This window comes from Triticum dicoccoides, chromosome 6A, assembly GCF_002162155.2.
Source record: "Triticum dicoccoides isolate Atlit2015 ecotype Zavitan chromosome 6A, WEW_v2.0, whole genome shotgun sequence".
NCBI classification, from domain to species: domain Eukaryota; kingdom Viridiplantae; phylum Streptophyta; class Magnoliopsida; order Poales; family Poaceae; genus Triticum; species Triticum dicoccoides.
This window is the reverse complement of record NC_041390.1, coordinates 557532383-557544483: the sequence shown is the minus strand read 5'-3', so window position 1 is coordinate 557544483 and position 12101 is coordinate 557532383.

Genomic DNA, 12101 nt, shown 5'->3' with positions numbered 1-12101 from the left:
GGTAGGCGTGGCTACGGCGAGCGGCGGCGACGAGCTCCATTCGGTCGCGGGAGAGAGAGGGGGCAGAGGGGGATAGGGACGGAGGGAGAGACACGGGAGAGTGGCGAGAGGTGCAAGGGGTCGAGGGGAGTGTGTGGCACCCTCGGGTGCCTCCAGCGGCGAGCAGGTAAGCAGGAGGTGGCCGGGGCTCTCGGGCGCGCGCCACGCCTCGGTCCTTCTGGCGAGGAGGAAGACGACAGGGGGGAGTGGAGATGGGCTGGGCCGGTTTCTGCAGCAGGCCACACAGGTAGGCGCCAGGTAAGTGGCTGGGCTTCTCTCTTTTATTTTTTTATATTTCTGTTCTGTTTTCTATTTAATTGCCACTGAATTCAAATTCAAACAAATTTGAAAACAGTGCCAAAACTCCCCTGGATAATTTTATGTCACTTAAGGTCTACTCCTCATAAACATAAAATATCTCAGGGCATTTGAAAATATATTCATTATATATTATGAATATAACTCCAAATTCAAATAAAATATTGATTTAGAATCAGAGCCCAAATAATTCCTTAGAAATGTCCCAAAATTTTGGTTTGATTTATAACTCTTGCCAAAATTGTCAGAGCTATTTCTAGGGCATTTTGGATTTACTGATTGCAATTTTAGGGTTTCTTGCCCCTTTATTAAAATGATTTCCGAGGCTTTCAATTTCCTCATTTCAACTTTCGGAATATAGACATGATGCACACATGAAGCTAGCCTAGAGCATTACCAGAAGCTAGGGATGTGACACTTGAGGGCACTCGTGGGCTCCAGAGGCGAGGTCGGCATGAGCGAGCGCGGGACGCAAGACATACCCAGGTTTGGGGCTCTCTGGAGAGATAACACCCCTAGTCCTGCCGAGTGTGATTTATATGTAACAGTACAGAGTTGCTCCTGGCGCTATAAGGAGGAAGAAGGAAGGCAGGCCAAGGCTTAGGCTGCTCCTTCTCTTCGGGTGTTGCTTGCTAGGCGTGTGAGTGGGTGGATGGGTGAGTTTCTCTCATTGCCCGTATGCGTGAGGGCTCCTGGGGGGGGGGGTTTATAGGTCAACCCCCCAGGGGTACAATGATAATGTTACAAGGCCGTAGGGCCGGGTTGTCAGTGTCCAGGGAACCCGGTGCTGGGACCTGCCGGGTAACGGGTCTCGCCAGGTTCCCCGGGCGCGGGCCCCATGTGCCCAGGGACGCTATGCGTTGTCTCGTCGATCGTCAGGGCGTGGCCGAGTCGAGTCGGCTAGAGTGGCGCTTCGTCAGGTCGCCACTTGCTGGCGTCATGGATGACGATGATTGCACTGTTGCCACGCCAGCCCTGGTCAGCGAGTAGGTGGGGGGCACTGTTGCCTCGTCTGGCTGACCAAAGGCATGGGCGGGGCATTGTGGCTTCGGTCATCAGTTGGTGGAGACTCCTCCCATCGTACGGCTAGGATGGGACGACCGCCGACCCTCAGCCGGGTTTGGAGAACACGCCAAGGGTGGAGCTGGCTTGTTGGGGAAGTCTTGAGTTGGTTGTTGGGGCCGGGTCGAGGAGTTCGGCCGGGTCGAGGGACTTGGCGGGGTTGAGCGACCCGGCCGAGTGCGAGCCGGATTGAGGGGCAATGCTGGCCCTGTTGTTTTGGAAAAGGATCCGGGTTCCGTTTCCTTCCTGGGGTTCATCCCCCCGACAGTAGTCCCCAAAGCTTTGAAGGTCCGCCATCTTCGGATGGAAGGGCCTTCGCAGTTTCCCCCTCTTGTAGAGGCGGATTTGGAGACCATCGGGTCCGGCAACACTCACTGTGTGCCGGCTTCCAGAAGCCAGATCGCGACATCCCGGTCGCGGCGGGAAACCGAGGAGTTCGACGAATCTTTGGGCAATCTTTCGGGCCTCGCGCGGCCGCCATGTGGCGCCTGGGAGCCGGAGGGACCTGACAGGCCACGCGCATGACAAGACGGGGCGACGCCCTGGGACCCGCCGCCGCACACCCTCGGCCCACGGGCGCGGATTTATTGCGGCGTCCTCGGGTCGGTTGCCATTCTCTAGGCAGTTACTGCGTGCGTACGTGCGCACTTATTGCGGGGAAGTGGGAGGGGCGAGCGCAAACGATCCCACTTCCCCACGTTTCAAATTGTGGCCTATAAATTGTGGGTGAAGGGAGCGGCGGAGATCATTCATGCTCGCACTCCCCTGCCCCTTCATCCTTCCTCTGCTTCTCGCGACCGCCGCCAGCTGTGACGCCCGCTGCCTTGAGCAGAGCTTTGCAGCCACCTTCTTCTTCCTTCTTTCGTGATTTCGGGTTTCCTGCGAGCGGCTTCTTCCGCGATTTCCTGGAGTTCTTCGGGCTCCAGCCTCATCATCTGGGCGCCGGCGCCATTGTACAATTGTCGAGCTTCGTCACCCTCTGCGAGGGGTACCTGGGGGTCGAGCCTTCGATCGACCTCTGGGTGCGCTTCTTCTCCCTGAAGCAGCATGGGCCGAGGGCCGGGGAGATGTCCGAGTGCGGGGCCGCTGTCATCTCCAAGCGGTCGGGCGCTGACTGCCCGAAGATGCCGCTGGAGGATTCTACCAAGAAGTGGCAGAATTTCTTCTTCTATGTCCGCAACCTCGGTGCGGACCGCATCAACTTGCCGCCCTTCGTCAACTCACCGCCGAGGGAGAAGCGGAACTGGGGGTACTACCCTAAGCATCCATCGTAGGAGATGCTCAACCTGTGCGAGCGGGTGTCGGTGATGAAGGAGCGAGAGGGACTCACCGGCACCGACCTAATCACCGCCTTCATCGTTCGGCGAGTGCTGCCGCAGCAGCAGCGCAGCCACCTCATCGGCCAGATGATCGGTGTCGGTGTCAAAACTGGCGGATCTCGGGTAGGGGGTCCCGAACTGTGCGTCTAGGCGGATGGTAACAGGAGATGAGGGACATGATGTTTTTACCCAGGTTCGGGCCCTCTTGATGGAGGTAAAACCCTACGTCCTGCTTGATTAATATTGATGATATGGGTAGTACAAGAGTAGATCTACCACAAGATCAGAGAGGCTAAACCCTAGAAGCTAGCCTATGGTATGATTGTTGTTCGTCCTATGGACTAAAACCCTCCGGTTTATATAGACACCGGAGAGCGCTAGGGTTACACAGAGTCGGTTACAATGGTAGGAGATCTACATATCCGTATCGCCAAGCTTGCCTTCCACGCCAAGGTAAGTCCCTTCCGGACACGGGACGAAGTCTTCAATCTTGTATCTTCATAGTCCAGGAGTCCGGCCGAAGGTATAGTCCGGCTATCCGGACACCCCCTAATCCAGGACTCCCTTAGTAGCCCCTGAACCAGGCTTCAATGACGACGAGTCCAGCGTGCCGATTGTCTTCGGCATTGCAAGGCGGGTTCCTCCTCCAAGTACTTCATAGAAGATTTTGAACACAAAGGTAGTGTCCAGCTCTGCAAAATAAGTTTCCACATATTACCATAGAGAGAATAATATTTACACAAATCTAATCTGCTGACGTATTCCGTAGCGTGAAATCACACCACGACCAAGTCTTTATTTGAATCATTTTACTGTCCCATCTCAGCGCGTTTAGCGAGGCGGTTTCCTTGACACGTCTTGTCAAAGCAGAGATCGTGTCCCCTTATTCCAGGATTCTCATCAATACAGGCGTGGGTAACCCAACCGCGCCATTGATTATGGTGCTTGGGAGATAAGCGAGTTTTACCAGGCTGGTGGGGACGCATAGTCGCGTCCACCCATATAAGGGGATAAGGATCCACCTTTTCATCCATGCCTTCTTCCTCCTTTGCCTATCCATTTCCGCGCACTCGAGCTCTAGCGCCCAAGTCCGCACACCCCACCTCAACCTTCTCCAGCCATGTCCGGAGCGGGAGGCAAGTGGATGGTCTCCTCCGTTACGGAGGGACACATCAGAAAACTGACGAAGGCTGGATACTTGTCTAACGACATTGCGCACCGGCTTCCCGAAGAGGGGCAGCTCACCCCCACCTCTAGGCCCCATGAGAGGGTGGTGTTCCTCCCCCATTTCCTCCGCGGACTGGGCTTCCCTCTCCACCCATTTGTCCGGGGGCTCATGTTCTACTATGGACTGGATTTCCATGATCTGGCCCCGAACTTTGTCCTCAACATCTCGGCGTTTATCATCGTGTGCGAGGCTTTCTTCTGCATCCGCCCCCATTTCGGCCTATGGCTCAAGACTTTCAATGTCAAGCCGAAGGTGGTGCACGGCACCCAGGCGGAGTGCGGAGGCGCCATGGTGGGCAAGATGCCCAACATCCTATGGCTCGAGGGCTCCTTCGTGGAGTCCCTAAAGGGGTGGCAATCGGGGTGGTTTTACATCACCGAGCCGCGCGACCCTGAATGGGTCGCAGCCCCCGAGTTCCAATCTGGACCCCCTACGCAGCTCGCCTCCTGGAAAGAGACGGGCCTGTCGTGGGGTAAAAAAGGAGAGCTGACCGGACTCCAAACATGTGTCCAAACCCTGGTGGACAAGAAGCTCAAACTTGTCAACATGGTCCAGGTTATGCTCATCCGCCGGATCCTCCCGTGACAACAACGGGTTGTCAACCTATGGGAGTTCGACCCGGCGCGGCACCGAACTTTGAGCAGGCTCTTCGACACGACGTACGAAGATGCCTGGAAGGTGCTTTTCAAGGGCGCCAAGGCCCGCGCATATGCTACCGAGGATCGCGGACTCAGCACGCAGCGTCACGCTTGTGCGGTAAGCTGTTTTTACCTTTTACAGGGTATTAGTTTTTCATAGTTTGACTCCATGCGGGATCTAAGCTCCCTTACCTTTGACAGGATTGGCAGGAGACATCCGGACAAATCAACTGTCCGGCTCCTTTGCCCGAAGGCCCAGTGGACGCTCGCTTGGCGAAGCTGCTGGTTCCGGCACCCTATGTGGTGCCGGAGAAGAAGGCCAAGAAGAAGGCCACGGGGACTCGAAAGAGTGCCCGGCGCCAGGAGGTGTCGGATTCATAATCCGACGACTCCAAGGCGCACTCCTCCCATGAAGACGACGAGGAGGAAGAAGAGACCTCTCCCCCTCCAGCGGGAGGAGGGAAGAAAAGGAAGGCCGCCCCAACTGGGGAGGCCGAAGGGTCCAAGAAGGGGAAGACCCCTCCTCCGGACTACTCCACCAACGCCGACGACGGCGAAGAGGAGTGGCCGCACAGGGCCAAGCCCCTGACGAGATCATAAGTATCCGGATACCATAGTGATTCATAGTATTCCCCCATTGCATAGCTTTTCCTTACGTCGAACATGTTTATGTAGTCCACCCAAAGACCGGCTCGACGTGTCATCGAGCGGTTCCCTGGATTCGTCGGATGTGAATTCGCTTCCGATGGCTACCTCCCCCCATCCTACAGACGACGCCGCGGTGGCGTCCCAACAGGTTCCAAGCCAGGAGGAGGTGGTCCTGGAGGCGCCACAAGGCAACCTCCCAGACTCCAGGCATAAAGGGGATAGAACCCCCAAGGGCTCCTAGTCCGGCCTTGAGCCAGACACCGCGCCGGAACCTTCAACGGTTCCGGACTCCGGTAGGCAGCCTCCTACCAAGAGGAGCAAGCCTACCGAGCCGGCGACCTCCGTCCAACCGGAGGCACCGGACAATTTGCTGGAGGTGCTTAACGGCGCCTCCATCGACGAGGAGCACCGCACTATTATGAGTGTGGTGATCCAGAAGGTTCAGTCCGCCAAGAGCGGACTGACTGAAGCCTGTGCCTGCCTTCTAACAGGCTTTGAGGTAAGTAAAGAATATGTAAAAATATTACCGCATAGACAGTAGCCCCTGATGCTCTGTTCGGCGTTCGGAAAGAAAAGCCGAATAGAGGATCTAATAACATTCGCAGGAGTCTAACATAATCAAGTCAATATGCGTATGCAGGCTTCGCTGCTGGCCTCCGCCGCACTGACTACGGAGGTGGATACGCTGAAGCAAAACCTTGCGTGGTCCGAGAACGAGCTCGACCATGCAAAGAGGCAACTCGTGGAGAAGGAAGGTAAGTAATACCTTGGGCAAGTATATGGAGAAGATGTGGTTGCAAAAAATGACAGGATCAACATGCTATTATAGGGGCCACGACCGAGGTGGCAACCCTTAAGAAAGCGCTGTCCGAGGCCGAAAACAGAGCGGCCGCGGAGCGCATAGAGAGAGGGAAGCAGGAGGCGAGGGTGGAGGAGGTGCAGAAAGAGCTCCAGGCTCTCGTGAAAAAACACGAGAGTTTGGAGCTTGACTCGAAGACGCAAGCGTCCGAGCTTGCGGCAGCCCTCGAAAGCGCGAAGTCTGGCAAGGCCGAAGCCCAGAAAGCCCTCCAAGAAATTGGAGATATGAAGAAGATAGCGGCGGGTTAGGCATTCATTATGCAAAGCAAGCATGTGAAAGTGAATTACTTGTTACTTACCCGAGTCCGGAGCTCTCCAGGAGCATTCGCAGATTTGCCCCGTAGTGCGTCTGATGCCGCCACCTACTACCGAGCCGAGGAGGGGAGCTCGACGGAGAAGGTGTTCTGGTCTCAGTATGCTGAGGCCGGACACCTGGTGCCTTTGAGCGACCAGCTGAAGCAAATGGTCGAGCTCCACAAGGTGGCCGAACAGGCCATAAAGGGCCTCATAGTTCGACTTTGGCCTGGAGAGGCTCTGCCTGGGAGCTACTTCGGGCTGGTGAGGCGGCTGGTGGATGCCTATCCACGGCTTGAAGTAATCAAGCGCTCCGTCTGCATCGAAGGTGCCCGTAGGGCGCTTGCCCGTGCTAAAGTGCACTGGGGCAAGATGGATGCGGAGAAGCTGGTGAAGGACGGGCCACCGCCGGGCAAGGAGCATCGCATCCCGAAAGCGTGTTATGAGGGCGTCCTGAAGGGTGCCCGCCTTATAGCGGATGAATGCTCCAAAGATGTAATATTTGAGTAAACTCGCATTTGTGATCCTGTACGCTGAAAACTTGTTCATATGCGCTAAGCAACGCTTTTGAATTTAAAATATTACCTTATGTGCAGTCGTTTACCAAATTTGAGAGATGGCGAGTCGTCGGCTTCTGCCCCCATGCCACGAGTGCTGGGGTGTTCGGGATAAACATGAGCGCTCTTTTTCCCATTCTTGGGTCCTTCGAGGGAGGCGCTCAACACAACGAACAAGGCAATCGGACTATAATGCTTGAACACTCTCACTTAGTCATAGAATTCTATAATTTTAGATTTCGGCGAAGCCCCTAGTGTTCGAAAGACTGAGTTCAGGGCGCTATCCACGCCTAGGCCGGACAAAGCCGACTCCTCGCTCTAAGCGGCGTAAGTCTTTAGGGACTCGAAAACCTCTCGAACAGTGACCAACTCTCGCCTCATCATGAAGGTCAGTTTTAGCTTTCTCTACTGAGGTGCTTAGCCCAGCTCAACTAGGGCACAATCGCAGTAGTTCTCCTAGTGCTACCTTAGCCGATATAACGGAACGTAAGGTACCAAAACATAGGAGCCGGGCAAACCCAACTATTGACCCAAGACATGATTCGGAGCCGATGCATATAATGCTATAAGTTTGGGGTGCCGCACTTGTGAAAGTGTTCGGACTTCTCACACCGTATTGTGGGGTACTTAAGCCCCTGGCGTATTGGCCGTACCAAAGTGTACGGGTGCAACATGTCATTAATGAACATATATTCGTAAAAAAGAGTAATACAATAATAGACGGAAGCTATGCATTGTTTATTTAAAAAAGCTGCGATCAAAGCAGAACGATACAAATACTGCAATAAGCAAAAGATGGGACTATTTAACATGTCCTTTCCAGGGGCAAGGTGCGGAATGTTATGTGAAACATGTATACTGCTCGTTATAGAGACCACCTTAGAGTTCCATAGTGCGGCGTAGCTTTCTGCTTCCCTGGTTGTATCATTTGTGCGGCAATTGTACTGCCGGACAAGCCTTCCGAAGAATGGAGTCCTGAAAATAAGATAAAATTAAGAAATCGGCAGCCCCTAGTGCGGTTTAAGCCGCGTTTCGGGCGTGCCATGATGGTGCCCCTACCCCTGTGCCCAGGGTATTTCCAAAGTGTAGTTATGTACGCGCAACACTGGTTTCGCAAGTTCGCGAGGGCTGGGGTTGGGGCCGCATTGCTACGCTTGCTAGGAACGTGCCAGGCGGTCTTGTTGTAGGTTACTCCAGGCGCGCTTGACGGTGTCCAGATGTTTAATGGCCGGACTGGAGAATTTCCTTGAGAGGCTACTTTGTACTTCCGCTGCGATAGCCGCCGTATGCTCCTCCGTTCGGAGAGAGCGTTCGGTGTTTCCATTGACCATGATGACGCCTCGAGGGCCTAACATCTTGAGCTTGAGGTATGCATAGTGCGGCACCGCATTGAACTTGGCAAATGCGGTTCGCCCGAGCAGTGCGTGATAGCCACTGCGGAACGGGACTATGTCGAAGATTAACTCCTCGCTTCGGAAATTATCCGGAGATCCGAAGACCACTTCAAGTGTAACTGAGCCTGTATAGTTGGACTCTCCACCTGGTATGACGCCTTTAAAGGTCGTTTTAGTGGGTTTAATCCTCAAGGGATCGATGCCCATTTTCTGCACTGTATCCTGATAAAGCAGGTTCAGGCTGCCGCCGTCGTCCATAAGGACTCTAGTGAGGTGAAATCCGTCAATAATTGGGTCTAGAACCAATGCGGCGAATCTGCCATGACGGATGCTAGTGGGGTGGTCCCTTCGATCAAAAGTGATCGGGCAGGAAGACCATGGGTTGAACTTTGGGGCGACTGGCTCCATCGCGTATACGTCCCTTAGCGCACGCTTCCGCTCCCTCTTGGGGACGTGGGTTGCGTATATCATGTTCACCGTCCGCACTTGTGGGGGAAAACCTTTCTGTCCACTGTTGTTCGGCGGGCGGGGCTCCTCCTCGTCATCGCTATGCAGCCCCTTGTCTCTGCTTTCGGCATTTAACTTGCCTGCCTGCTTGAACACCCAACAATCCCTGTTGGTGTGATTGGCTGGTTTTTCGGGGGTGCCATGTATCTGGCATGAGCGGTCGAGTATTCGGTCCAAACTGGACGGGCCCGGAGTATTTCTTTTGAATGGCTTTTTCCGCTAACCGGGTTTAGAGCCTCTGAATCCGGCATTAACTGCCGCATCCTCAGCATTGTTGCCGTTAATGCGGCACTTTTGCTTGTTGCGACGCGACCTGCCACTGTTGTCCTTGGTATCCGAATTACCAGGGCTCTTGGTCATGTTATTGCTGCGAGCTAGCCAGCTGTCTTCTCCCGCGCAAAAGCGGGTCATAAGTGTCGTGAGGGCTGCCATAGATTTCAGCTTTTCCTGTCCTAGGTGCCGTGCAAGCCACTCGTCGCGGATGTTATGCTTGAAGGCTGCTAGGGCCTCTCTGTCCGGAAAGTCGCCGATTTGATTTTTCTTAGTTAGGAACTGTGTCCAGAATTGTCTGGACGATTCCTCTGGCTGCTGAATTATGTGGCTAAGGTTATCGACGTTTGGTGGTCGCACATAAGTGCCCTGGAAATTGTCAAGGAATGCGGTTTCCAGGTCCTCCCAACAACCAATTGATTCTGCTGGCAAGCTGTTAAGCCAATGCCGAGCTGGTCCTTTAAGCTTGAGTGGGAGGTATTTGATGGCGTGTAGGTCATCACCGCGGGCCATGTGGATATGAAGGAGATAGTCCTCGATCCATACCGCAGGATCTGTTGTGCCATCGTATGATTCGATGTTCATGGGTTTGAAACCCTCGGGGATTTGATGATCCATTACTTCATCTGTGAAGCATAGTGGGTGTGTGGCGCCTCTGTATTGCGCTATATCACGTCACAGCTCAAATGAGCTTTGTCTACTGTGTTCGGCCTGGTCGGATTTACTGTATCCGGAGTGACGATTACCGTCTTGTGCCGTGGGGCGCCCACGCGATCCGTAAATCGATCTTGTTTGCCTTGCCTTGTCCTCCAATATATCTCGCAGGTCTGGCGCATTTTCCCGTGCCTTGGTATTTTTTGAGCGGCGCCGGGGTGCGACTTGAGTGGAGGGCCAAGAGGCCTCTCTGTCGCGGCCACGGGGTGGCCGGTCGGCCGCATCATGCGCTGGTGATGTAGGTTTAGGTGCTTCCTCCTCTAATCGGGGTAGCAACCTGCGCTTTGGGTAGCTCTTGGAGGGGCGTTCAAGTTCATACTCTTCGGCCGCAAGGACTTCAGTCTATCTGTCGGCAAGCAAATCTTGATCAGCTCTAAGCTGTTGCTGTTTTATCTTGAGGCTGCTCGCCGTGGCCATAAGCCTGCGTTTGAAACGCTCTTGTTCGACGGGATCCTCTGGCACGACAAATTCATCGTCGTCGAGGCTTGCCTCGTCTTTGAAGGGAGGCATATAATTATCGTCCTCGACCTCTCTGTCTACCGCTCTCTCATGAGGGATGGCTTCTCTATCCTCCTTTGCTGAATCTTGCTGGAGGTGGTTGTCTTCGGCACTGTCCGGGGTGTTATTATCTCCCGTGCTGGAATCACCGTTTTTGCTTTGGCGGGATTTAGAGCGGCGCCGCTGACGCCGGCGCTTAGGCGGCTTCTTGGAGGGGTCATCCTCCGTTGTTCCATCGCCATTGTCTTCTTTTGGGGTGTCCACCATGTATATATATCATACGACGAGGTGGCTTTCAGTGCCCTATAGGCGCTGGTTCTTGATCGTCTCCTACATCGGCGTCCATACCGTCGATGTCTTCGGAGTCGAAGTCGAGCATGTCGGTTAAATCATCGACAGTGGCTACGAAGTGGGTGGTGGGTGGGCTTTGAATTTCTTCATCATCCGCATCCCAACCTCGCTGACCATAGTCCGGCCAGGACTCTCCTGATAAAGAGAGAGACTTTAGTGAATTCAGAATATCGCCGAAGGGCGAGTGCTGAAAGATGTCCGTGACGGTGAACTCCATGATCGACGCCCAATCGGGTTCGATCGGTAGGGGCGCGGAGGGCTCGGAGTCTGGAGAGGAGTCCGGCTCCTTGGAGTCATGGGCTTCGCAGAGAATAGGGCTGGTGTTTGGCTCGATCGGCGTAGAGATTGCAGCCCCCGAGGCGGTGTCCAACCACCCATCCTTGATTGGCGCAGTTGGCTTCGAATTAAGGGTCGGAGCTGATGCGGGTGCGGCCTCCAGGGCACTGTTCGGCGGCAGAGCTAGATCATGCCCATCGTGACAGTGCGGCGCACTCGGCTGCGGCTCGAACCCGTCGAAGATCAAGTCTCCGCGGAGGTCGGCCGTGTAGTTCAAACTTCCAAATCTGACCTGATGGCCAGGGGCGTAGCTTTCGATCTGCTCCAGATGGCCAAGCGAATTGGCCCGCAGTGCAAAGCCGCCAAATACGAAGATCTATCCGGGGAGAAAAGTCTCACCCTGGATCGCATCGTCGTTGATGATCGGAGGAGCCATCGGGCCAAAAGGTGACGACACAGAGGAACTCTCAATGAAAGCACCAATGTCGGTGTCAAAACCGGCGGATCTCCGGTAGGGGGTCCCGAACTGTGAGTCTAGGCGGATGGTAACAGGAGACGAGGGACACGATGTTTTTACCCAGGTTCGGGCCCTCTTGATGGAGGTAAAACCCTACGTCCTGCTTGATTAATATTGATGATATGGGTAGTACAAGAGTAGATCTACCACGAGATCAGAGAGGCTAAACCCTAGAAGCTAGCCTATGGTATGATTGTTGTTTGTCCTACAGACTAAAACCCTCCAGTTTATATAGACACCGGAGAGGGCTAGGGTTACACAGAGTCGGTTACAATGGTAGGGGATCTACATATCCGTATCGCCAAGCTTGCCTTCCACGCCAAGGAAAGTCCCTTCCGGACATGGGACAAAGTCTTCAATCTTGTATCTTCATAGTCCAGGAGTCCGACCGAAGGTATAGTCCGGCTATCCGGACACCCCCTAATCCAGGACTCCCTCAATCGGCCTCCAGGACCCCAACCGCATGACGAACACGCGGCTGGCGGCGGACCAGGTTGCACGCTGGGTCAACGACATCTCCAAGGCTAACCTGCGGGGCGACTGGGAGTTCGGGAAGGCCTCGTACAACCATGTGAACCCGGCACCATTGGTGAGTCCTTGGTCTCCATATTTC